Source organism: Hypanus sabinus, chromosome 1 (genome assembly GCF_030144855.1).
Source record: "Hypanus sabinus isolate sHypSab1 chromosome 1, sHypSab1.hap1, whole genome shotgun sequence".
Taxonomy (NCBI): Eukaryota; Metazoa; Chordata; class Chondrichthyes; order Myliobatiformes; family Dasyatidae; genus Hypanus; species Hypanus sabinus.
Window position 1 is genome coordinate 71,464,038 of NC_082706.1, and position 25,276 is coordinate 71,489,313.

At 44.5% G+C, this 25,276-nt stretch overlaps 1 long non-coding RNA gene across 2 annotated transcripts in view; it reads right to left on the bottom strand.

Moving 5' to 3' along the window:
• Positions 1 to 25,276, bottom strand: part of LOC132394637 (uncharacterized) — a 166,458-nt gene that overhangs the window by 95,272 nt on the left and 45,910 nt on the right. The window contains exon 5 of one of the 2 annotated variants that reach the window (XR_009512393.1): positions 6,686 to 7,817. The exons of the other annotated variant lie outside the window; for it this stretch is intronic. This is a non-coding gene — a long non-coding RNA (uncharacterized LOC132394637). Of the gene's footprint in view, positions 1 to 6,685; positions 7,818 to 25,276 lie in introns of those variants that run through there. 2 annotated transcript variants of the gene reach the window in all.

The window sequence follows — 25,276 nt, forward strand, 5'->3', positions numbered from 1 at the left end:
CCTGGCATTTGCTCGAGGAACAACTGTTCGAATAGAAGGCACAGATTATGGCCGTCCATGAGCACCAGCATATCATTCATGAGCTCAGATGGCATGCAGTTGCCCAGGCCGTCCATGTGTAGGAGCTGCATGGCCTGTTCACAGCGGGAGAGTCCGAAGGTACGAATCAGGAGTGCCTTAAGCTTAGTGTACCTGTCCTCTGCTGGTGGCTGGCGTAGGAAGTTGATGATCCGGCCTGCCATCTCCTGGTCGAGCGTGCTGACCACATAGTAGTACCGCGTGGTGTTGGCTGTAATGTCTCTGATATTGAATTGGGCCTCAGCTTGCTCGAAGTCGCCGGTTCCAGATGCCCTCTGGAATGTCAGGGTCACATATGTAGTCGCCGCAACACGCTACTAAAGAAACACACAGAGGCAGAGAGAGCTGAACTCAGAATGCCTTTACTGATTCAAAATCGCACGCTTAAATCTCCTCTCCCATGGGCCCCTGTGACCTTCAGGGTGAATGTGACGTCAGACTGTCCCCAGAAGGTCCGCCCTGAGCAGGTAGTTCCAAACGTGCTACCACGTATCTGCCCGCGGCTCCTGATGGCGGTTCAAGTCTCACACGTGCGAGCTGCCACAATATATTAAATTAATACTGCAAAAAAAGAGAGCAAAAAAAATAGTGAGGTAGCTTTCATGGTTTAATATCCATTCAGAGATCTGATGGCAGAGGAGAAGAAGCTGTTCCCAAAACGTTGAGTGTGTGGCTTCAGGCTCCAGTTCTCCTTCCCGATGGAGGCAAAGAGAAGAGGGCATGCCCTGGGTGATGTGGGTCTCCAATGATACTGCCTTTTCAACGGATGGCCTTTTGAAGAATTATAATGAGATTCATAGTTAATGGCACATTGATGCAGCACAAAATATACCAACATGTTATGTGAAGAATATTCAAGATTTAAAGTTCAAAGTAAATTTATTATTTAAGTACACATATGTCACCAAATGCTACCCTGAGATTCATACTCAATAAACCCATAATAGAATAATAACCACAATAAAGTCAATGAAAGACTGCACGAACTTTGGCATTCAACCAGTGTGCAAAAGACAACAGACAGTGCAAATACAAAAAGAGATAACAACAACAATAATAATAACAACCAGTAAATGAGAACAAGAGATGAAGAGCCCTTGACAGAGAGTCTATAGGTTGTGAGAACATTTCAATGATGGGGCAAGTGAAGTTGAATGAAATTATCCCCTGTGGTATGACAGCCTGATGAAGTTATGAAGTGTAATAAGTATTCCTGAACCTGGTCATGTGACTGTTGAGGCTCTTTTACCTTCATCCCAATAACAGCAGTGAGAAGAGAGCATGTCCTGCATGGTGGGGGTCATTGATGACGGATGCTGCTTTCCTGTGACAACGCTTTGCATAGTTGTACTCAATGGCTGGGAGAGGTTTACTTATGATGGAATGAACCGCATTCACTACTTTTCATAGGATCTTCCATTCAAGGACACCAGTGTTTCTGAAGCAGGATGTGATGCAACCAGTCAATATATTCTCCACTACACATCTATAGAAGTTGGTCAAAGTTTTAGATGTCATGCTGAATCTTCACAAACTTCTAAGTAGAGGTACTTTCTTTGTAATTCCACTTGTGTGCCAGACCCAGGACGTAAAATTGTTTGTCATTGTTCTTCATTACACGACTGTAATGGAGAATAAAATGATTGCTACTTTGAATCTGATGCAGCATGAAAAACACAAGAATAAAGAACAAAATGAAAAGAACTGTAATTATAAATATAAAAGCAATTGTATAAAACAAAATGTACACTTCACTGTTATATACATAGACTGATTGAATGTATGTAAAGTAATACTAGGTGATCTGTATGTAGTAATGGTGAGGAGCGGTGGTGGGTTAATGGGTGGGGTGTTGATCAGCCTGAGTAACTGATTTAGAAACTAATGGCCCTGTCATGGAGGCTGTATAGTCTCTTCCCTAATGGAGTGGGACAAATGGTCCATAAGCAGGATGGGTGGGATCCTTCCTGATATTACCGGCCTTTTTCTGGCGCCTTTCTGTATATATATCATTGATGGTGGTTAGACTGGCACGGTGACATATTGGGCAGTTTTTACTACCTGTTGTAGAGCCCTGAAGTCATAGTGTGAGGTGTTTAAGAATGCAACAATATATTTTTTATTTTACAGGGCAAGACCATAGATCATAAGCCATGGGAGCAGAATTTGGCCATCTGGCCCATTGAGTCTGCTCCGCCATTCAATCATGGCTGATACTTTTTTTAAAATCTCCTCCTCAACCTGTAACCTTTGATGTCATGTCCAATGAAGAACCTATCAATCTCTGCCTTAAATACACCCACAACCTGGCCTCCACAACTGCATGTGGCAACAAGTTCCACAAATTCACCATCCTTTGACTAGAGAAAATTTTCTGCATCTCTGTTTTGAAAGGGTGCTCCTCTATCCTGAGGCTGTGTCATTTTGTCCTAGACTCTCCCACCATGGGAAAAATCCTTTCCACATCTACTCTGTCTAGGCCTTTCAACCTTTGAAAGGTTTCAATGAAATCCTCCCTCATCCTTCTGAATTCCAATGAGTACAGACCCAAAGCCATCAAACGTTCCTCATATGATAACCCTTTCATTCGTGGAATCATCCTTGTGAACCTCCTCTGGATACTCTCCAATGTCATCACATCTTTTCTAAGGAGAGGGCCCCAAAACTGTTCACAATACTCAAGGTGAGGCTTCACAAGTGCCTTATAAAGCCTCAGCATCACACCATTGCTCTTGTATTCTAGACCCCTTGAAATGAATGCTAACACGGCATTTGCCTTCCTCACTACTGACTCAACTTGCAAGTTAACATTCAGGGTGTTCTGCACAAGGAATCCCTTCTGCATCTCAGATTCCTGAATTTTCTCCCCATTTAGACAATAGTCTGTACATTTATTTCTACTATTAAAGTGCATGACCATTCATTTTCCAACATTGTATTTCATTTGCCACTTTCTTGATCGTTCTCCTAATCTAAGTCCTTCTGTATCCTACCTGTTTCCTCAATACTACCTGCCCCTCCACCAATCTTCATATCATCTGCAAAACTGGCAACAAAGCCATCCAATCCATCATCTAAATCATTTATATACAGTATAAAAAGAAGTGGTACCAACAACGACCCTTGTGGAACACGTCTAGTCACTGGCAGCCAACCAAGAAAGGATCCTTTTATTCCCACTCGCTGTCTCCTATCAATTAGCCAGTGCTTGAACCATGTTAGTAACTTTCCAGTAATACCATGGACTCTTAACTTGGTAAGCAGCCTCATGTGTGGCACCTTGTTAAAAGCCTTCTGAAAGTCCAAATATACAACACCAACTGTATCCCCTTTATCTATCCTACTTGTAATCTCCTCAAAGAATTCCAACAGGTTCATCAGGCAATATTTTCCCTGAAGGAAACCATGCTGACTTTGTACTATCTTGTCCTGTGTCATCAAGTACTCCATCACCTCTTCCTTAACAACTGACTCTAGCATCTTCCCAAACACTGAGGTCAGACTAAATGATCTATAATTTCATTTCTCCTGCCTTCCTCCTTTCTTAAAGAGTGGAGTAACATTTGCAAATTTCCAGTCCTCTGGTATCATGCCAGAGCCTAATGGTTTTTGAAAGATAATTTTTAATGTCACCATAATCTCTAACACTACCTCTTTCACAACCCTAGGGTGCAGTTCCCTTGGTTCAGGTGACTTATGTATCTTTAGGTCTTTTGTCTTCTTCAGCATCTTCTCTCCTGCACCCACTTCTCTTCCTTCACACACAACAACCGGCAGTAAAGACTGAAGCAAAATACACATTTAGTTCATCAGCCATCTCTTTGTCCCCCCTTATTATTTATCCTGTCCCATTTTCTAATGGTCCTATATCCACTATCATTTCTCTTTTATTTTTAACAGAATTGAAAAAATTTTTACTATCCATTTTGATATTATTTGCTAGTTTGTTTTCATATTTCATCTTTTCCCTTCTAATGAATGTTTTATTTGCTCTCTGTTGGTTTTTTTAAACTTCCCAATCCTCTATTTTCTCACTAATTTTTGCTTTGTTGTATGCCCTTTCTTTTGCTTTTATAATAGCTTTGACTTCCCCTCTCAGCCACAGCTGGATTATTTTACCATTAGAGTATTTCTTCATTTTTGCAATACACATTCTGTACCTTCATTTTTCCCAGAAACACACACCATTGCTGCTCTGCTGACATCCCTCCCAGCAGCTCCTTCCAATTTAATTTGGCTAACTCCTCTCTCATACCACTGTAATTTCCCTGCTACATCAGACTTTATCAGATCTGATACTGCTGCATCAGACTTTACTTTCTCCCTAACAAATTTCAAGTTGAACTCAATCACATTGTGATCACTGGTTCCTAAGGTTTCTTTTACCTTAAGCTCCCTAATCACCTCTGGTTCATTACATAACACCCAATCTAGTATAGCTGTTCCCCTAGTAGGCTCAATGACAAACTGCTCTGAAAAGCTAACTCTTAGGCATTCAACAAACTCACTCTCTTAAGATCCATTACCAATCTGGTTTTCCCAATTGACCCATATGTTAAAATCTCCCATGACTACCATAAGATTGCTCTTTTGACTTGCCTTTTCTATTTCCTGTTGTAGCCTGTGGTCCACCTCCCAGCCACTGTTGGGAGGCCTGTATATAACTGCCATCAACGTCTTTTACCCTTGCAGTTTCTTAACTCAACCCACAAGGATTCAACATCTTCTGATCCTATGTCACACCTTTCTACTGATTAGATGCCACTCTTTACCTGTAGAACCACACCACTCCCTCCTCCTCCTTCTTATCCCTCCGATATAACGTGTAACCTTGGACATTCAGCTCCCAACTACAACCATCCTTCAACCACAATTCAGTGATGGCCACAACATCATATCCAGCAATCTGTAATGCTGCAACAAGATCATCCACCTTATTTCTTATACTACGCCAATTTAGATACAACACTTTGAGTACCGTATTTGCTATTCTTTCTGATTCTGCATCCCTAATGATTTGATACTCAGCCTGTTGGCTGCAACTAAGTCCCATCACCTGCCTGCCCTTCCTGACAATCTGACTGCATGCTATCTTTACATTTTTACCATCCGTCCTATCCTGAGTCCCTTAACTCCGTTCCCACCCCCTGCCAAGTTAGTTTAAACACTCCCCAACAGCTCTAACAAATCTGCCTATGAGAATATTGGACCCCCTTGGGTTCAAGTGCAACCCATCACTTTTGAACAGGTCATACCTACCCCAGAAGAGATCCCAATTATCCAAGAACCTGAAGCATTGCCTGCTGCACCAACTTCTCAGCCAGACATTTATCTGCCAAATCATCCTGCTTCTACCCTCACTGGCGCACAGCACAGGCAGCAATCCAGAAATTACTACCCGGGAGGTCCTGCATCTCAGCTTTCTATCTAGCTCTCTAAATTCTCTTTTCAGGACCTCATTGATTTTCCTTCCTATGTCATTGGTACCAATATGTACCAAGACATCTGGCTGCTCCACCTCTCTCTCCAAAAGTACTTAATTCCACCAGCATTTTGTGTGTTGCTTGAATTTCCAGCATCTGCAGATTTCCTCGTGTTTGCCTACTTAATTCCTTTTCCATTTTAAAACTTCTGAATGTACCCAGCACATGAATTGTTTACAGATATTCAATGACTGATGGGATGAAGATAAATTCTGCACTAACAGCGTCTCATTAATAATGATGTGAATGGCTTTATATGACCATGATCTCTATTGGGAGATGGGTTCTAGGTTTTGAAAACAATAACATTTTTAGTATTTGCTTCAACTACTAGAATAAGTGAAGGGACTTCAGTATAACACCCAGTTTAAATTACTGCAATTCAGACAATGTAATAGTCCTTCCAAAGAACTTCATTAAATTACTGGGGGCAGGTGGAAGATTCAGAGCATGCAATATTCCAAGGTTTGGTCTTGGCCATTAAAGTTGTAAATATATTATGTTTAAAAGTTCCATTGACTTTTGTCCCTTTTGAATTCACTAAGAAACATAACAGTCAGTGAGCACGAAGTCTATCTAAATTTTTAGAGAACTGGCATCAGAATGATAGTGTGACTGCTTCCCAATTACCCACCTCAACAACCCCAAAACTAGTTCAATGTAGGTATTAAACAAGACTGTCCTGGCTATGAGCTACATATGTAGAGCAGGTCTCATGTGAAATATCCTCCTTTGAAGCTCATTTGAGGACATGGAGATCAACTTTGTAGGAACATAAGGATAAAGAAAGCTCGGAAGCCAGTGCACTATTAACACATTGGCCTGGAACCTGTGAGGAAATGTTGATTTACTTATGTTTCCTTATGTATCTATCAGCAACTTCAGGAATTTTGCAATTGTATGTACTACTGCAAATGCATAAGTCCCAGAGTTGTTGTCAGCAGTCCACTGCTGTATTTTTTCTAAGAGAACTAACTCTGAGCATCTCAAGTAGGTCAAAGTGGGAGAATGAAGTTTGGAGATTCTCTGCAACTTTATGTTAAACCAGATAATGGATTTCAGTGGAGATCTTACATTAGTGAACATATATGGTAAAAATTAAGTTTGGGTAGAAATATTTAAATTTTAGGCATTTTTAATAAAGTGAGACTTTTGAAGCAAAATAAAATTGTAAAAGCATAAACTGAAATTCTCAACCATACAGACAACTCAAGAATATTTTTTCACAACCATGACGTGTTTTGGTAGATGAAGGCACAACATCCAGCCTGTGGCCAATAGTGATAATAGTAGAAATTTGCCACTTGTAGATGTCACTGAATATCAAAGGGAAATGGTCAGACTTTCTCTTATTTCAAAGGGCCATTGAATCATGATGTTTATCTTGTCTCAGATACATTTAACTTTCTTTAAAGCTTATTAATTTAACAGCAGAAGATCATAATATTTCAGGCAAAATTATTTCTCTGGTAGTCAGAAATTGACCCCAAGTGTTCCACAGCTGTCACTGTCTCAGCTCTCTCCCCCTCTCAACAGGTTTCAATAGGTACATTTAATGTCAGAGAAATGTATACAATATACATCCTGAAATGCTTTTTCTTCACAAACATCTACAAAAACAGAGAAGTGCCCCAAAGAATGAATGATAGTTAGATGTTAGAACCTCAACCGCCATGCATAAGCAGCAGCAAAAGCAACAACCCCCCTTCCTGACCAGCAAAAAGCAACGTCACTCCCCACCAAGCACTCAAGCATTTAGCAAAGCATCAATAAAAACACAGGCTTGCAGTACCCCAAAGACTACTCGTTCACTTGGTAATTCAACATACCACAGGCTCTCTCTCTTCCTAATATGGGAAAAAGAGGTGTCCCTGTTTCACAGTGAGAGGGGAGACATAATAAAAAACTTGCTAATTTATAGACAATAGACAGTAGGTGCAGGAGTAGGCCCTTCAGCCCTTCTAGCCAGCACTGCCTATAAACTGTGATCATGGCTAATCATACACAATGGTGTTAAAAGTCTGTTGCACTGCTTTTTCCGAGCTCTGTGCTCAAAGAACTTGGGTGTCTGGGCACACAGCCAGCTCACTGCGTACAATCTTCCATGTCCCACGAAAATCCAGCAACCTGAAGGTGTGCTAGTCTTCCAGGCTGCATCCTTGGCATATTGAAAAGTGACCAGTTGTAAGGCCCTGAGAGCAGGTCCTATTTCCGCAAAGTCAGTGTGTAACTCCAGGTCAGGGTCTTCAAAAGAATCTTGAAAAGGAAAAAAAGAGATAACGAAGATAGAAAAAGAGCTGTTTCTGAAGATGCAAGCAAAGGCGTCACCGTTAGGCACCATGGTCCTCTTAAGCTCTAAATTCCTGCCCTAGAAATTGGCAAAGAGTGCAAATCCATAAACTACATTATGTCATTGCAGCATGATTTCATCAAAAGGGTTATGTGAATCTACTGGGAATTCTTTTTTTCCTCAGAAATATTTTGCATAATTGTTGTAGGTGCTGAAAATACAATGGGAAAAATGCAAGATATTTCAGAGAAAAAAAGAATTCCCAGTAGATTCACACAACCGGTCAATAACCTTTATAAAGCAAACCCATGTTCTTGTTTATAGATCACATTTTATCCTCATTAAGTGTTGCCATGTTCATCTTCAATACAGTAACACACCCAGTTTTTGTTCCTTTTTTGATTCAATTTTTGTAAAGTTTACTAAATTGAGGAGGAACTACATTTTGCAATTCAAATAATTAGGATGATGTAATGAAGGTAGTTAGTAGAAGCCTTTAAATGGTAAATTTCCATATTTCTACAAGAAATCAACTGCTATCAATGCCTCAAAGTTAACGTTCTGTGAGGAGCAAAAGACAGCACGTTGTTTTTCATTGATTCTATTGTATTTCTTTGTTCTACTGTGAATGTCCACAAGAAAAATGAATCTCAGGGTAGTATATGGTGACATATACATACTTTGGAAATAAATTTACTTTGAACTTTGAAATGCAGAAATATTCAAAAGGATGTGCAGCAAATATGGAAAGAGAAAGAGTCAATAAACTTCTGTCAGCCTTTGTAGATTGCTCAAAGCAGGTCCCATGGTTTGAACTATTGTACTCTTGTAAGAATGATACTGTAAAAGGAATGAGAGTTACTTCTGGAGCTGTGAAGAAGTGGAGGGGGGACATCACAGCTAGGGGACATCACAGCTAGGGCAAATCACAAAATACTCAGCAGTATACAGTATCTTTCTAACACACCTTGTTGCCCAGATAAAATTGACACATGGAGTTTCTGGGAATAGTGCCATTTATGAAAGAGATTTATAGAACCATAGAACATTACAGCACAGTACAAGCCCTTCAGCTCTCCATGTTGTGCGGACACATATAATCCTTTAAAAAAAGTACTAACCCCACACTACCCCATGACCTTCTATTTTTCTTTCATCCATGTGCCTGTCCAAGAGGCTCTTAAATACCCCTAATGTTTTAGCCTCCACCACCATCCTTGGCAAGTCGTTCCAGGCACTCATAACCCCTGATGTCTCCCCTAAACTTCCCTCCTTCAACTTTGTACATATGCCCTCTGGTGTTTGCTATTGGTGTCCTGAGAAACAAGTACTGACTATCCACCCTATATATGTCTCTCATAATCTTGTAGACCTCTATCAAATCCCCTCTCATTCTTCTACGCTCCAAAGAGAAAAGTCCCAGCTCTGCCAACATTGCTTCATACGACTTGTTCTCCAAACCAGGCAACATCCTGGTAAATCTCCTCTGCACCCTCTCCATAGCTTCCACATCCTTCCTATAATGAGGTGACTAGAATTGAACACAATACTCTAAGTGCGGTCTCACCAGAGATTTGTAGAGTTGCAACATGACCTCTCTATTCTTGAACTCAATCACCCCGTTAATGAAGCCTAGCATCCCATAGGCCTTCTTAACTACCCTATCAACCTGCGCAGCAACCTTGAGGGATGTATGGATTTGAACCCCAAGGTCCCTTTGTTCATCCACACTCTTAAATAACTGACCATTAATCCTGTACTCAGTCCTCTAGTTTGTCCTACCAAAATGCATCACCTCACACTTATCCGGATTGAACTCCATCTGCCATTTTTCTGCCCAACTCTGCAGCCTGTCTATATCCTCTTGTAACCTTTGACAACCTGCAGCTCCATCCACAACTCCTCCAATCTTTGTGTCATCCGTAAACTTACTCACCCATCCTTCCACCTCTACATCCAGGTCATTTATAAAAATCACAAATAGCAGGGGTCCCAGGACAGATTCCTGCGACACTCCACTAGTCACTGACCTACTTTCCTTCCACAATTACCCCCTGCTTTCTTCCTTTATGCCATTTTTTTTATCCAAACAGCCAAGGTTCCACTTATTCCATGCCTCATTACTTTCTGGATGAGTCTCTCATGAGGGATCTTGTCAAATGCCTTGCTAAAGTCCATGTAGACCACATCCACTGCCCTACCCTCATCAATTTCTTTTGTTACCTCTTCAAAAAACTCAATCAGGCTCGTGAGGCACGATCTTCCCTTCACAAAGCCATGTTGACTATCCATGTACTTCTCCAAATGCTCGTAGATCCTATCCTTAAGAATCCTTTCCAGTAGTTTGCAGACCACCGACATAAGACTCACCTGTCTATAGTTCCCAGGTTTCTCCCTATTACCTTTTTTAAACATGGGAACTACATTTGCCATTTTCCAGTCCTCCGGCATTTCCCCTGTAGCCAAAGAGGATTCAAAGGTCATAGCTAATGCTCCAGTGATGTCTTCTCTCAATTCCCACAACAACCTGGGGTGTATCATATCCGGCCCTGGGGATTTATCAACCTTGATGTTTTTAAGAAGATCCAGCACTTCTTCTTCCGTAATCTCCACATTGTCCAGCACACAGGCCTGCTCTATTTTGACCTCACCCTGATCCTCTTCACTTGCGAATAGAAAAAATTGTATAAATCTTTGAATAATTTAAAGATTATTTTGGCATTTCATTTCCTGATGCCTTTGGTAATTTGAAGCTTTGTCATGTTGGACTGGCAGATCTCTTGACAATTGTATGTTCTTATTAAGTTTTCCAGTAAAATCAATAATTCTAAAGTTGGGCACTGGAAACAGGGACTTAAGGAACTTAAAGTGAGCTTGATAAATCATTCTCTTAAACCAGGGGTCGGCAACGTTTACCACTGAAAGAGCCAATATGGACCCATTTCCCACAGAAAAGAAAACACTGGGAGCCACAAAATGAAATAACACTGCATATAACGGGTTTTTTTTTTGCCATTATGCTATGTATAAACAAACTATAATGTGTTGCATTTATGAAATTGATGAACTCCTGCAGAGAAAACAAAATTACATTTCTGCATGCAACAAAAACATTTTGAACTCCGAAAAAAAGACGTTGGGTTGAAGGTTACTCCGTAGGTAGCCTACCTTGGATCGAAGAATTAAAAGAAAGCGCACACTGGCGGGTGTCAGGCATTGGCAGTGGTGATGTATATTAATAGCGATTAAAAAACACGTTGTAGCGGTGTGCTACACGCAGCGCTAAAATAAAGACTGCAGTCAAAGGTAACTTTATTCAAACTAAACAGCCTTGCTTTAAAGCCTCCCTCAACCCGTCCCCGTGGCCGCGGATGCTCCAAAAGACACGTACTCACAAACCCCTGTAGGCTATCTCCCTTAGCCGGAACGGTGGCTAATTGTGAGCCGGTTCGGATGTGCCAGGAAACGGTGTCTCCGCAAAGTTTTCAGATTGTACAAGATCACCATAATCTTCAAATTTCCAATTACATTTCAAAAGCTAACAAACCACGGGGAGCCGCATCACAGAGATCAAAGAGCCGCACGTGGCTCCGGAGCCGCAGGTTGCCGACCTCTGTCTTAAACTCTCTCTGCAATGGGAACAGGAATCCTTTTGAGATTAAACATTACCCAGTGAGCTACAGGGATTTCTGAGTAACTGGACAATGGATTATCAGAAATTTACTGCATTCATGAATCCCTTAAACAAATCATCTAAATACAAGGTGTGCATAAAGAACCTCAGTTCCCAGTGGGCAATGCCAGGGGCTCACTTGGAACTGGAAACTAAAATGATGATCTGGTTGCATGTACACAGGGTTTGAGCAGCAGTTCAGTAATAAAATATTCTAATGTCTTCATCAAGAACAAACATAACATGGTGTCAGAAGACAGCATGAGGTCCAAACATGGAGAATAAATATCATGCGCGACTGAGAAAGAGACGCCGGTTACAAAGGACAGAAATGAGAGAGCACCTTTTTCCCAACATTCAGCAGTCACTAGTTTCACTAAGAGAGATTCAAGTGAGAGGCCAAGAGCTTCTGTCATGGTTAAGCTAAGCCCTCCCACATCTAAGCAGTTTACTAGCAATCTAACTGATAACTGGAAATGCCTCAAACAATGATTCAATATATGTTTAGCTGCTTGCAGAGCAGGAAAGACTGGTGAAAAACTAAGGCATTTATTTTTCTGCATATAATTGGCAAAGATGCTTTGGGCATCTATAACAGCTTTCAAATTGATGAGACAGCTTTTACGTTGGACCCTCAGATGACAAAATTTGAGGAGTATTTTGTCCCAAGTAAAAACTTCACGTTTGAGAGATACAATTTTGTTTCTGTGTCCAGAAACCAGGTTTGACCAATACTAAGCTGAGCTTCACACACTAGGTGTGTGTGGCCTCTGTTGGTCGTGGTTGACCATGGGTGCTGCACCTCTGGTAGTCACCGGTTTGTCAAGCAGTGTCGACAGTGGCTATCGAGGCCAATCCTGGAATGGCAGGCTCTGCCACATCTGCTGTACGTGTACGGCATCGTGGAATTGTCCGCTGTGTGCTGTGCTCTTTGTTTAGATCTCCACTCCCCAAACTGACTCAGGATCACTCTTCCACCTTGCTCTAGGGTGTTGCTGAAGAGTACCTCTCCATTTGTTGCAGTCATCTGCTGTATCCTCCCAGCACTCTGTGTTGATTTTTAAGGCTTTCATGCCGTGCTTATAGAGGTCCTTGAAGTGAAGCTGGGGTCGACCAACATTCCTCTTGCCTGTTGCTAGTTCTCCATAGAGGATGTCCTTTGGCAGTCTACCATCCTTCATACGACAGACATGGCCCTGCGTTGTCTTAAAAGTGTGAACATTGTGGGAAGTCCAGTGTGGGAGAGGACCTCAGAGTTTGGGATTTTGTCTCTCCAGGTGATGCCGAGGGTGTGGCGAAGGCTGCGCAGGTGAAAACTATTGAGTTTCCTCTTCTGTTTAGAGTAGATGGTCCAAGTCTCACTACCATACAGGAGGGTGATGATAATGCATGCATTGTACACAGCAGTCTTGGTCCTTGTAGTGAGTTTCGGATTCTCTCAGACCTGCAAGGAGAGTCGAGCAAGGATTGATGCTGCTCTGCCGATACGCCTATTGATTTCAGCATCGAGGGAGAGCGTCGCTAATGGTCGACCCCAAGTATGTGAACTCGTGGACCACTTCTCGATTGTAATTGTCAATGGTAATGACTGGTATCTCCACTACATTTTGGACAAGGACATTTGTTTTCTTTAGGCTGATGGTAAGCTCGAAGTCCTTGCATGCCTTAGAGAAGCAGTCCATGAAAGTTATAGCAGCGTCATCGGCAAAGAGCATGTCACGTATTAAGATCTTTCGCACCTTTGTTCTTGCTCTCAGATGCACAGGGTTGAACAGCTGCCCATCAGACCTGGTGTGCATGTAGATGCCTTCTGTTGCTGTCCCAAGCGCATGCTTCAATAGCAGAGAGAAGAAGATGCCGAATAATGTTGGGGCCAACATGCATCCTTGTTTGATTCCACTACGAACAACAAAGGGTTCAGATGAGCTGTCGTCATACTGAACAGTAGCCCTCATGTCATCATGGAATAACTTGATGATATTTTGGAGTAAGTCCTATGAATTTGGAGATTTGACAAACTCACTAGATTAGAGACAGTATAGTTTGCAGAATTACAGATAACAGGTTCAGAGAAAAACTGCTGTGTAAAAAAGATCTGACACTGGAAAAGTTGTGAATATGTGTCGGGGAGCGCAGAACTTATGAGCACAAGCGAAGGAGCTGCACAGGCCAGTCACAACAGAGCATGCTGCAAAAACAAAGGAGCAGTGCACAAGGTGTTTCCCAAAGCAATGAAAAGAGGAAGGCTCAGACAGCAAAAGCAACAAATGGAGGTACAGTAGTCACCTTCCAAAGACAGGTTCTGCTTATGGAAAGTCCTACAACAATTGTGGGAAGAAGAATTATTTTGCTAAGTACTGCGAAGAGAAAGGTGCATACGATTGATGAGGAAATGAAGGAATTCTTTGTGGATTTTCTACAGACAGCTGGTGCTGGTAAAACAGAATGTGTCATTCCCGTGACTGTGAATGAGATAGTAATCCCATTCAAGCTTAATACCAGCACCCAGGTGAATCGGTTATCTATGGCTGATTACAAGACTCACACATTAAAGAGCAAGATCTACCCAGTGAAGTTAAAAGTGACAGGTGACACTGGAGAGAATGTTCCAGTGAAAGGGGGACTTCAAGCACAAGCAACAGCGCCTCAAGACACAATTACAGATTGCAGAAAACACAATACAGCCAATATTAGGTCTGTGAAAAGCTCAACCTGGTGAAAAGAGTTTTCATAGTGGCTTCACAGACCAAAGATGTTCACACAACACTCATTGAAGAGTAAAACATAGAAACATAGAAAACCTACAGCACAATACAGGCTCTTCAGCCTACAATGTTGTGTCAAACATGTACTTATTTTAGAAATTAGCTAGGCTTATCTTTGAGGGGCTAGGATGCTTCCCTGGTGTACACAAAATTCACATAGATGAGACAGTGTCTCCTGTTGTCCATGCTTGCAGGGAAATTCCATTTCCACTTAAAGACAAACTAAAACAAGAACTAGCACACATAGAACAGATAAACATCCTACTGTAGCAGTGTGCTACATGCAGCGCTGAAATAACAACATGTAGTCAGTGAGCTGCAGTTGCAAAAGAGGTTTATTCAAACTTCGCAGCCTCGCTTTAAAGCCTTCCTGTTCCCACCCTCCCCGGGCGGGAATGCTGAATATGCTGCCCTTGCTGGTGAAGAAGGCTTGGCGTTCTTTTTGGGACCGGCCTCAATGCCGGCGCACGCCACTTTGTGAGCCAGTTCGAGTGCGCTGGGAAGTGGGTCGCCACATAACCCCCCCCCCGCCAAGAACCGGCAATACACCCCCCATTGTCCTCCGACTGGGTCGGTCCCTGTTTGGGAGATCTGCCTCTGCGCTGCGGTGCCTGAATCTTGACCGGCTGCGCCAAGTCCACATGGGCCGGTTTGAGTCGGTCCACTGTGAAAACCTCCTCTTTCCCCCCAATGTCCAGCATGAATGTGGACCTGTTGTTTCTGATCACCGTAGGGCCGTTGTAGCGGTGTCCGGTGTCCGCCCCGTCGTACAAAAACAAACTTACAGTTCTGCAGGTCTTTGGGTACGCAGGTTGGGATCTGCCCATCCTGTGAAGTGGATACGGGGGCCAGGTTACCGAACCTGTCACGTAGTCTGCCCAGGACTGCTGCGGGTTCTTCCTCTTGCCCCCTTGGGGCTGGTTTGAACTCTCCTGGGAGGACCAGGGATGCGCCGTACACCAACTCGGCCGACGAGGTGTGCAGATCCTCTTTGGGCACCGTGCGGATTCCGAGAAGGACCCAGGGAAGCTTGTCCACGCAGTTAGGCCCTTTGAGGTGGGCCATGAGAGTTGACTTCAGTTGACGGTGGAAATGCTCCACCTGTCCGTTCGACTGTGGGTGGTAGGCAGTTATGTGGTGCAGCTGTGTCCCCAAAAGGCTGGCCATAGCTGACCACAGGCTGGAGGTGAACTGGGCGCCTCTGTCGGAGGTAATGTGGGCAGGTACACCAAAGCGAGATACCCAGGTTGCAATCAGTGCCCGGGCGCAGGATTCAGAGGTGGTGTCGGATAGCGGGACCGCCTCTGGCCATCTTGTGAACTGGTCTACGATAGTCAGGAGGTGCCGTGCTCCTCGCGACGCTGGCAGGGGGCCCACGATATCCACATGAATGTGGTCGAAATGCCAGCGGGTGGGGTGGAACTGCTGTGGCAGGGCTTTGGTGTGCCGCTGCACCTTGGCCGTTTGGCAGTGCATGCATGTTTTGGCCCATTCACTGACCTGCTTACAGAGTCCTTGCCAAACGAACCTGTTGGCTACCATCCGGACGGACGTCCTGATGGAGGGGTGCGCTAAGTTGTGAATGGAGTTGAAAACGCACCGCCGCCAGGCTGCCGGGACGATGGGGCGGGGTTGGCAGGTGGTGACGTCACAAAGTAGGGTCCTCTCACCTAGTCCTGGAGCTGCAAACCGGAGACTGCAGTTCTGTAACTAGGGATCCCCTCGTCTGCCTGTTGCGCATCTGCCAGCACTTCATAGTTTAGGTCTTGAGAGAGCGTCTGCTACGACATTGTCCTTTCCTGAGACATGCCAGACTTCCGTCGTGTATTCGGAGATGTAGGACAGATGTCGCTGCTGGCGAGATGACCAGGGGTCGGATGCTTTTGTGAACACAAAGGTAAGTGGTTTGTGGTCCGTGAACGCGGTGAAGGGCATACCTTCTAAGAAGTACTTGAAATGCTGGATTGCCAGGTATAGTGCCAACAGTTCCTGGTCAAAAGCACTGTATTTGAGCTCGGGTGGTCATAGGTGTTTGCTGAAAAATGCCAGGGGTTGTCAGCGACCCTCAATGAGTTGTTCCAGCACTCCACCAACTGCCGTGTTAGATGAGTCCACTGTGAGGGCGGTAGGGACGTCCGTTCTGGGGTGCACTAGCATCGCGGCGTTTGCCAAGGCTTCTTTGGTTTTAACGAAAGTGGTTGCGAACTCCTCGTCCCAGGTAATGTCCTTGCCCTTACCTGACATCAGGGCGAACAGCATGATTCGGGCTGCTGAAGGGAGGAAGCAGTGGTAGAAATTCACCATACCCATGAATTCCTGAAGGCTTTTGATTGTGTTGGGTCGGGGGAAATGGAGGACCGTGTCTACCTTGGCGGGCAGAAGGGTTGCCCCGTCTTTAGTAATCCTGTGGCCCAGCAAGTCGATGGTGTCGAGCCTGAACTGGCATTTGGTCGGGTTGATTGTTAGGCTGTATGCACTCAGTCAGGCGTAGCGTTGACGGAGGTGGGACAGATGCTCCTGACGACTACTGCTAGCTATGAGGATATCGTCCAAATAGATGAAAGCGAAGTTCAGGTCGCGTCCCACCGCGTCCATTAACTGCTGGAACGTCTGTGCGGCATTCTTTAGGCTGAACAGCATGCGGAGGAACTCGAAAAGGCCGAACGGGGTGATGAGTGCCGTTTTGGGGACGTCGTCCAGATGCATCGGGATTGGATGGTATCCCCGGATGAGGTCTAGCTTGGAGAAGATCCATGCACCGTGCAGGTTTGCTGCAAAGTCCTGAAAGTGTGGCAAAGGGTAGCGGTCCGGTGTTGTAGCTTCGTTCAGCCCGCGGTAGTCGCCGCATGGTCTCCAGCCCCCTGTTGCTTTGGGCACCATGTGCAGGGGGGAGGCCCATGGGCTGTCAGACCGCTGCATGATCCCCAATTCCTCCATCCTCTTGAACTCCTCCTTCGCCAGTCGGAGCTTGTCCAGGGAAAGCCTTCGAGCATGGGCGTGGAGGGGTGGTCCTTGTGTTGGGATGTGATGCTGTATGTGTTGTCTGGGCATGGCTGCCATGAACTGCTGTGCCAGAACTGATGGGAAATCCACCAGGACTCTGGTGTAGTCGTTGTCGGACAGTGTGATGGAGTCTAGGTGTGGGGCCAGCAACTGGGCTTCACCCAGGGAGAACGTTTGAAAAGTCTCGGCGTGGACCAGTCTCCTCCCTTGCAGGATTTTTCCCTCGCGAAAAATCCACTCCCAGGAGTGGTTGGGCTACGGCGACCAGTGTGAAGTCCCACGTGAACCGGCTGGAGCCGAACTGTAGCTGCACCGTACAGGTCCCGTAGGTCCTTACTGTGCTGCCGTTCGCAGCCCTCAGGGTGGGACCCGGTTCTCTGTTGCGGGTGTTGTAACTTGTCGGAGGTAAGACACTGATCTCAGATCCAGCGTTGAGCAAAAAGCGGCGTCCCAACTGCTTGTCTCAGACATACAGGAGGCTATCCCGAGAGTCAGCTGCCGTAGCCATCAGCGGCGGCTGGCCCTGGCGTTTCCTGGGAACTTGCAGGGCGGACTACAGCGGCGGGCTTCTGCTCCCCACTGCTGGTGGTAGAAGCACCATTGTTCGTTGGTCTCCTCACCCCTGCCTCTGGGATTAGTGGCCTGGTGATCTGTGCAACGGACGCCCCACTCTCCTTCTGGGCTTTCCACAGCACGTCTGCCCAGGCCGCCACCTTCCAGGGGTCGCTGAAATCCGCATCGGACAGCAGCAGGCAGCTGCTCCAGGAACGCCTGCTCAAACATGAGGCAGGGCTTATGTCCTCCAGCCAGGGACAGCATCTCGTTCATCAAAGCCGACAACAACCTGTCTCCCAAACTATCCAGGTGCATTAAGCGGGCAGCTCGCTCACGCCGTGAGAGTCTGAAAGTCCTTATGAGCAGGGCTTTGAATTCTGTGTATTGCCGTCCTCTGGGGGTGACTGTATGAACTCCTCAACCTGGGCGGCTGTCTCCTGGTCGAGGGAGCTCACCACATAGTAGTAACGTGTGGCATCCGAGGTTATCTGCCAAGTGTGGAATTGAGCTTCTGCTTGCTGGAACCATAGGTGACGTCGCAGCGTCCAGAAGCTTGGCAGTTTTAATGAAACTGCATGAACAGATGCGGCGTTGTTCATCTCCAGTCCAAATATCGTTTGGGCCGTCGGGGTCACCAATTGTAGCGGTGTGCTACACGCAGTGCTGCAATAACGACACGTAGTCGGTGAGCTGCAGTTGCAAAATAGGTTTATTCAAACCTTGTGGCCTTGCTTTAAAGCCTTCCTGTTCCCGCCATCCCCAGGTGGGAATGCATATTCACAGTCCCGTTCCGCGCGCGGGCTTTTCCCCTTGCTGGTGAAGAAGGCTTGGCGCCCTTTTTGGGACCGGCCTCAATGCCGGCGCGCACCACTTTGTGAGCCGGTTCGAGTGCGCTAGGAAGTGGGTCGCCACACTACAAGAAACTGAAGAACCAACAGATTGGGTGAGCTCACTGGCCATTGCGCAAAAGAAAATGGAGCATTACTGATATGTCTAGACCCAAGAGACCTCAATAAAGTAATCAAAAAAAGCATTTTTAATTGTCAACATGGAAGGAGATCATGTCCCAGTTTGCAGGTGCCAAGTGGATTAGCAAGTTCAAACGTCATCTGGATTTTGGTAGATGAAGTTTGATGAGGCAAGTTCGAGACTGTGTATTTTTAACATGTCACAGGGAAGATTTGGCTACTGTATGGGATTCTGTCTGCACCAGAAGTCTATCATAAAGCCATCCACTTGATCTTTGAGGGCATACCTGATATCGAGACCATGTTGGATGATATCATTGTCTGGGGGTCCACCAAGGATGAACATGATACACAGATGAGACAAGTGCTTGATGTGACATGGAATGTCAATTTGAAATTAAATAAAGAGAAATGAGTGTTTGGTTTTATGACACTGATTTTCATAGATGTCTTATCTGAAGAGGGAGTGAAACCTGATCCAAGAAAAATGTCAACTATTGAAAACATGGAGAGGCCCCAAAATAAAGAGGAGGTGAGATGTATCTTGGGAATGGCGACTTACCTGGCTAAGTTTATCTTTTGACCGTCAACTGTATCAGCACCATTTAGGTCACTCCTTAAGCAGCAAAATGAGTGGATTTGGTCTCACAAGCAGGAGGAGTGTTTACAGACACTGAAAAGAGTCTAACTGAAGAGTCCATGCTGAAGTTTTATGATCCGGAACTGTATACTAGGATCCCTGCTGATACATCGCGGTATGGCCTTGGAGCAGTATTACTACAGAAGAATGATGACACATGGCAACCTGTGGCCTATGCATCAAGGACTTTAACAAGTGCGGATGCCAATTATGCAGATAGAGAAGACTTCTTGCCAGCACATATGCATGTGAAAGGTTCCATCAGAATATCTATGGACAAGCATTTGAAGCGGAGACAGACCATAAACTACTGATCTCAATTATGTTCAAAACACTGAATGACTGTGCCATGAGGATACAGCACATCTTGATAAGGCTGCAGAAATATTATGTGAAGATGATCTACACACCAGGAAAATATTTTTCCTGCTGATGTGCTGTCTTGAACAATCAACAAGAAATAAAAGAGTGACCAAGAGGTTAATGCAGGCCTACGTTGACATGATTGTCACCTCCCTTCCGGTACCTTCTGATAGGACAGAGCAGATTAGGAAAAATGAAACAATGGTACGATATGGAAAGGATAGCCAGCAACTAAGAATGACCATCCAATGTGTATTTAGGATTATTGGGCATGCAAAGCTGAAGGGTGAAAGACATTGTCTTCAAAGGGAACAGATTTGATTCCAGTGTCGCTACGCAAGGAAATACTCCAGAAGATACATAAAGGGCATCTTGGTGAGGAAAAAAAATATAAATGTAGAGCTCATGAACTGATGTACTGGCCATGAATGAACCAAGACATCAGCCAGACCACTACTTCATGTGAAATATGCCTTACATATTGATCAAAGCAGCAAATTACTGACATCACACCACTGTATTAGACAGGCCGTACATCAGAGGTGGGGTGGACTTGTTTGATTGTATTGGGAAAAGTCATATTGTAGAAACAGACTACTTTTCTAATTTCCCAGAGTTTACAACACTGCAATCAACATCCAAAGTCATTGCCTTCCTGAAAACTGTTTTTGTGAGGCATGGAGTTCCATGTGAGGTAATATCAGAGAATGGTCCACAATTTTTGAGCTGTGAATTTGAGTCATTTGCCAATGTTTGAGGGTTTCAACATGTCACTTCAAGTACACATCACCCAAAATCTAATGGCCTAGCAGAGAGTTCAGTCAAAGTAGCCTTGTGAAGAAAGCGAAAGATGGATGACAGGATTTCCACAAAAATCTAATGACTTTGTCTTGAGCCTCTCTCCAGAAATTGAACCAATCTGTGGACTGATCGGAATGCCATTTCTTACCTCCTTTTAACGTTACCCCACCTCATTTTACCTATTGCACAATCTCTCATTCATGCTTCTCCTACCCAAAGTTTGAACATTTTAACCGTTTAAAAAAACAATATAAATTAAGTTTATTTTATTGTTGAAGTGTTGCTGGCTTTCATCTATCTCCCAGTTTTCCCAGTTAAAATTTTGTGCTCATCTTTGCAGAAGAGGTGGAAAACAAATGGAAAAATGTTATCCTTCTGGCTATTGTATAGTCTCTGGAAGATAAAGCTGAAAACCTCCGAGCAGTACCAGATGGACACCAGGGACTGGTGTATTTCAGCAAGACTTGGATCACCCACAGCACTAACCCAAGGAGAAAATGCTCAAGCCCAACACTTTTACTATCCACCACATACACTGGATGATGTCACAAGGTAAAGGCAGGAACAGTGGTGTTTGCTTCATTATTAATTCATTGTGGTGCACAGATGTGGGGGTACCAACTCAGTCCTGCGCACCAACCTGTAACATCTGGCACTCAAGTGTTACCCATTCTGTCTGTGAAGAGAATTCTCCATCATCATCCAGGTAGTGTTGTACATTCCACTCTGGCAAACATCAGGCAAGCACCAGAGGAGCTGAGCATCATAACAACAGTCACAAGACAGTACATACTGAAGCCTCCCAGATCATTGTGACACCTTTAACCAAGCTAGCCTGAAGTCTCTGACAAACTATCACAATGATGTCAGCTGTAGAACCGGAGGAACTCTGTTAGACAGGCATCAAAAACACTTAGAAAATGCTGGAAGAACTCAGCAGGTCAGGCAGCATCAATGGAAAAAAGCAGTCGATGCTTCAGGCTGAAACCCTACACTAGATTAGAGAAAAAGAAAAAAAAAGCTGAGGAGTAGATTTGAAAGGTGGAGGGAGGCAAAAAAGAAACACCAGGTGATAGGTGAAACGTGGAGGCGGAGGCATGAAGCAAGGAGCTTGGAAGTTGATTGGTGAAAAGGACAGAAGGCCATGGAAGAAAGAAAAGATGGGTGAAGAGCACCAGAGGGAAGCAATAGGCAGACAAGGAGATAACATGAGAGGGGGCAAAGGGGATGGAAAGTGATGAAAGGGGGGAGGCAGTATATAGATCAGCCTACAAGAGGAGAGGCTGTACTTGATTTGGTATTGGAAAATGAACCTGGTCAGGTGTCAGATCTCTCAGTGGGAGAGCACTTTGGAGATACTGATCATAATTCTATCTCCTTTACCATAACATTGGTGAGAGATAGGAACAGACAAGTTTGAAAAGCGTTTAATTGGAGTAACGGGAATTATTAGGCTATCAGGCAGGAAATTGGAGGCTTAAAATTGGAAACAGATGTTCCCAGGGAAAAGTATGGAAGAAATGTGGCAAATATTCAGGGGATACTTGTGTTGAGTTCTGTAATAGGTACGTTCCAATGAGACAGGAAAGTTATGGTAGGGTGCAGGAACCATGGCATACAAAGGCTGCAATAAATCTAGTCAAGAAGAAAAGAAAAGCTTACAAAATGTTCAGAGAGCTAGGAAATGTTAGAGATCTAGAAGATTATAAGGCTAACAGGAAGGAGCTTAAGAAGGAAATTAGGAGAGCCAGAAGGGGTCATGAGAAGGCCTTGGCGGGCAGGATTAAGGAAAACCCCAAGGCATTCTACAAGTATCTGAAAAGCAAGAGGATAAGACGTAAAAGAATAGGACCTATCAAATGTGACAGTGGGAACAGTGTATGGAACTACAGGAAATAGCAGAGCTACTTAATGAATACTTTACTTCAGTATTCACAATGGAAAAGGCTCTTGGTGATAATAGTGATGACTTGCAGCAGATTGAAAAGATTGAGCATGTAGATATTAAGAAAAAGGATGTGCTGGAGCTTTTGGAAAGCATCAAGTTGGATAAGTCGCCGGGCCCGGATGAGATGTACCCCAGGCCACTCTGGGAGGCAAGGGAAGAGATTGCTGAGTCCCTGGCAATGATCTTTGCATCATCAATAGGGATGGGAAAGGTTCCAGAGAATTCGACAGTTGCAAATGTTGTTCCTTTATTCAATAAAGGGAGTAGAGATAGACCAGGACATTATAGACCAGTGAGTCTTACCTCAGTGGTTGGTAAGTTGATGGAGAAGATCCTGAGAGGCAGGATCTATGAACATTTGGAGAGGTATAATATGATTAGGAATAGTCAGCATGGCTTTGTCAAGGGCAGGTTGTGCCTTGCAAGCCTGATTGAATTTTTTGAGGATATGACATATTGACGAAGGAAGAGCAGTAGATGTAGTGTATATGGATTTCAGCAAGGCATTTGATAAGGTACCCCATGCAAAGCTTATTGAGAAAGTAAGGAGGCATGGGATCCAAGGGCACATTGCTTTGTGGATCCAGAACTAGCTTGCCCGCAGAAGGCAAGGAGTTGTTGTAGACGGGTCATATTCTGCATGGCGGTCGGTCACCAGTGGAGTGCCTCAGGGAAATGTTCTGGGACCCTTACTCTTCGTGATTTTTATAAATGACCTGGATGAGGAAGTGGAGGGAAGTTTGTTGATGACACTAAGGTTGGAGGTGTTGTGGATAGTGTGGAGGGCTGTCAGAGGTTACAGCAGGACATTGATAGGATGCAAAACTGGGCTGAGTCTGAAATTACTGGAAGTCTGAGAAATTGATGTTCATGCCATCAGGATGGAGGCTACCCAAATAAGGTGTTGCTCCTCCAATCTAAGTGTGGCCTCATCACAACAGTGCAGGAGGACATAGACGGACATATCAGAATAGGAATAGGAATGGGAAGTGGAATTAAAATGGGTGGCTACTGGGACATCCCACTTGTCCTGGCAGATGGAGCATAGATGCTCAGCAAAGCATCTACATTGGGTCTCACCGATGTACAGGAGGCCACACCATGACCACTGTACACAGTACATGACCTCAACAGACTCACAGGTGAAGTGTGGCCTTACCTGGAAGGACTGTTCGGGACCCTGGATGGTAGTGAGGGAGGAGGTGTAGGGGCAGGTTTAGCACTTGTTCCACTTACAAGGATAAGTGCCAGAGAAAGATTAGTGGGGACGGATGTCTGGACAAGGGAGTTGCATCCCTATGATCCCTGCAAAAAGCAAAAAGTTGGGGGGGAGAAGGGAAAGATGTGTTTGGTGATGGGACCCAGTTGGAGATGGTACATGTTTCAGAGAATTATGTGATGGACGCCAAGGCTGATGGGATGGTAGGTGAAGACAAGGAACTCTATTCCCTCACCCCCATTTTTCTCCAGTCCTGCCAAAGGGTTTTGGCCTGAAACGTCGACTGTACTTTTTTCCATAGATGCTGCCTGCCCTGCTGAATTCCTTCAGCATTTTGTGTGTGCTGCTTGGATTTCTAGCATCTGCAGATTTTCTCTTGTTTGTGATCAAGAACACTTACTTGCACTTTGGCAAGTCCAAACACCTGGCTGTACTTCTCCCAGCAAGCAGGCAGAAGCGAAGGACAGCAGCACCAATAGTGAGAACTGCAAATTTATGGTCAGGGGAGGTGAAGGAGATATTTACCAGTTGTCACTGACCTCATCAAGTGCACGGATGAGAGCGTGCCTTCAGGAACGTACCAAGTCTTTCCAAACCAGAAACCATGGATGTACCAAGACATTAAGTCTGCTGAGGGCTAGATCTACAATGTTCAAGATCTGTAATCCAAAACCCTATATGAAGTCCAGATACAGTCACTGTTAGAGCAAAAAAGGTAATTCTGTGTGAGGTCAGATACACAACTGGATGCTCAGCAGCTGTGGCAGATTTTATGTGTCATTACTTCTTACAAGGTGAAACCTAACAGAATAAATGGCTGTGATGCTTCTCTCTCTGATGAGCTTTTATGCACACTTTGAAAGGGAGAATAACGTTATGCTTGTGAGAGACCCTACAGCAACTGGTGACCTTGTGATACCCGTCTCGAAGGCTAATGTCAGAATATCTTTCAAGAGGGTGAACTCTCACATGGCATCTGGCCCTGAAAGTACAAATGGCAAGGAGCTGTAAACCTGTTCCAACCAAATGGCAGGAGTGTTCAAGGACATTTTCATTCTCTCACTTCTGCAGATAGAGATACCCATCTGCTTCAAAAGAGTGACAATCATACCGGTGCTCAAGAAGAGCAGGGTGAGCTTCCTCAAAGATTGTTACCCAGTAGCACACACCATCTACTATGATGAAGTGCCTTGAGAGGTTAGTCATGGCTATAATTAATTCTTGCTTCAGCCTGAATCTAGACCCACTGCAATTTGCCCAACTTCATAACAGGTCTACAGCAGATGCAATCTCACTGACTCTCTACTCAACTTTGGAGCATCTAGACAACAGCACCATATATACATATCAGTCTCCTTTTACTAATTACAGCTCTGTATACAACATCATTAACCCCTCGATCCTAATCAAAAAGTTTTGAAACCTGAGCCTCTGTACTTTCCTCTGCAACTGGATCCTTGACTTTCTTATTGGGAGCTCAGTGCAGATCG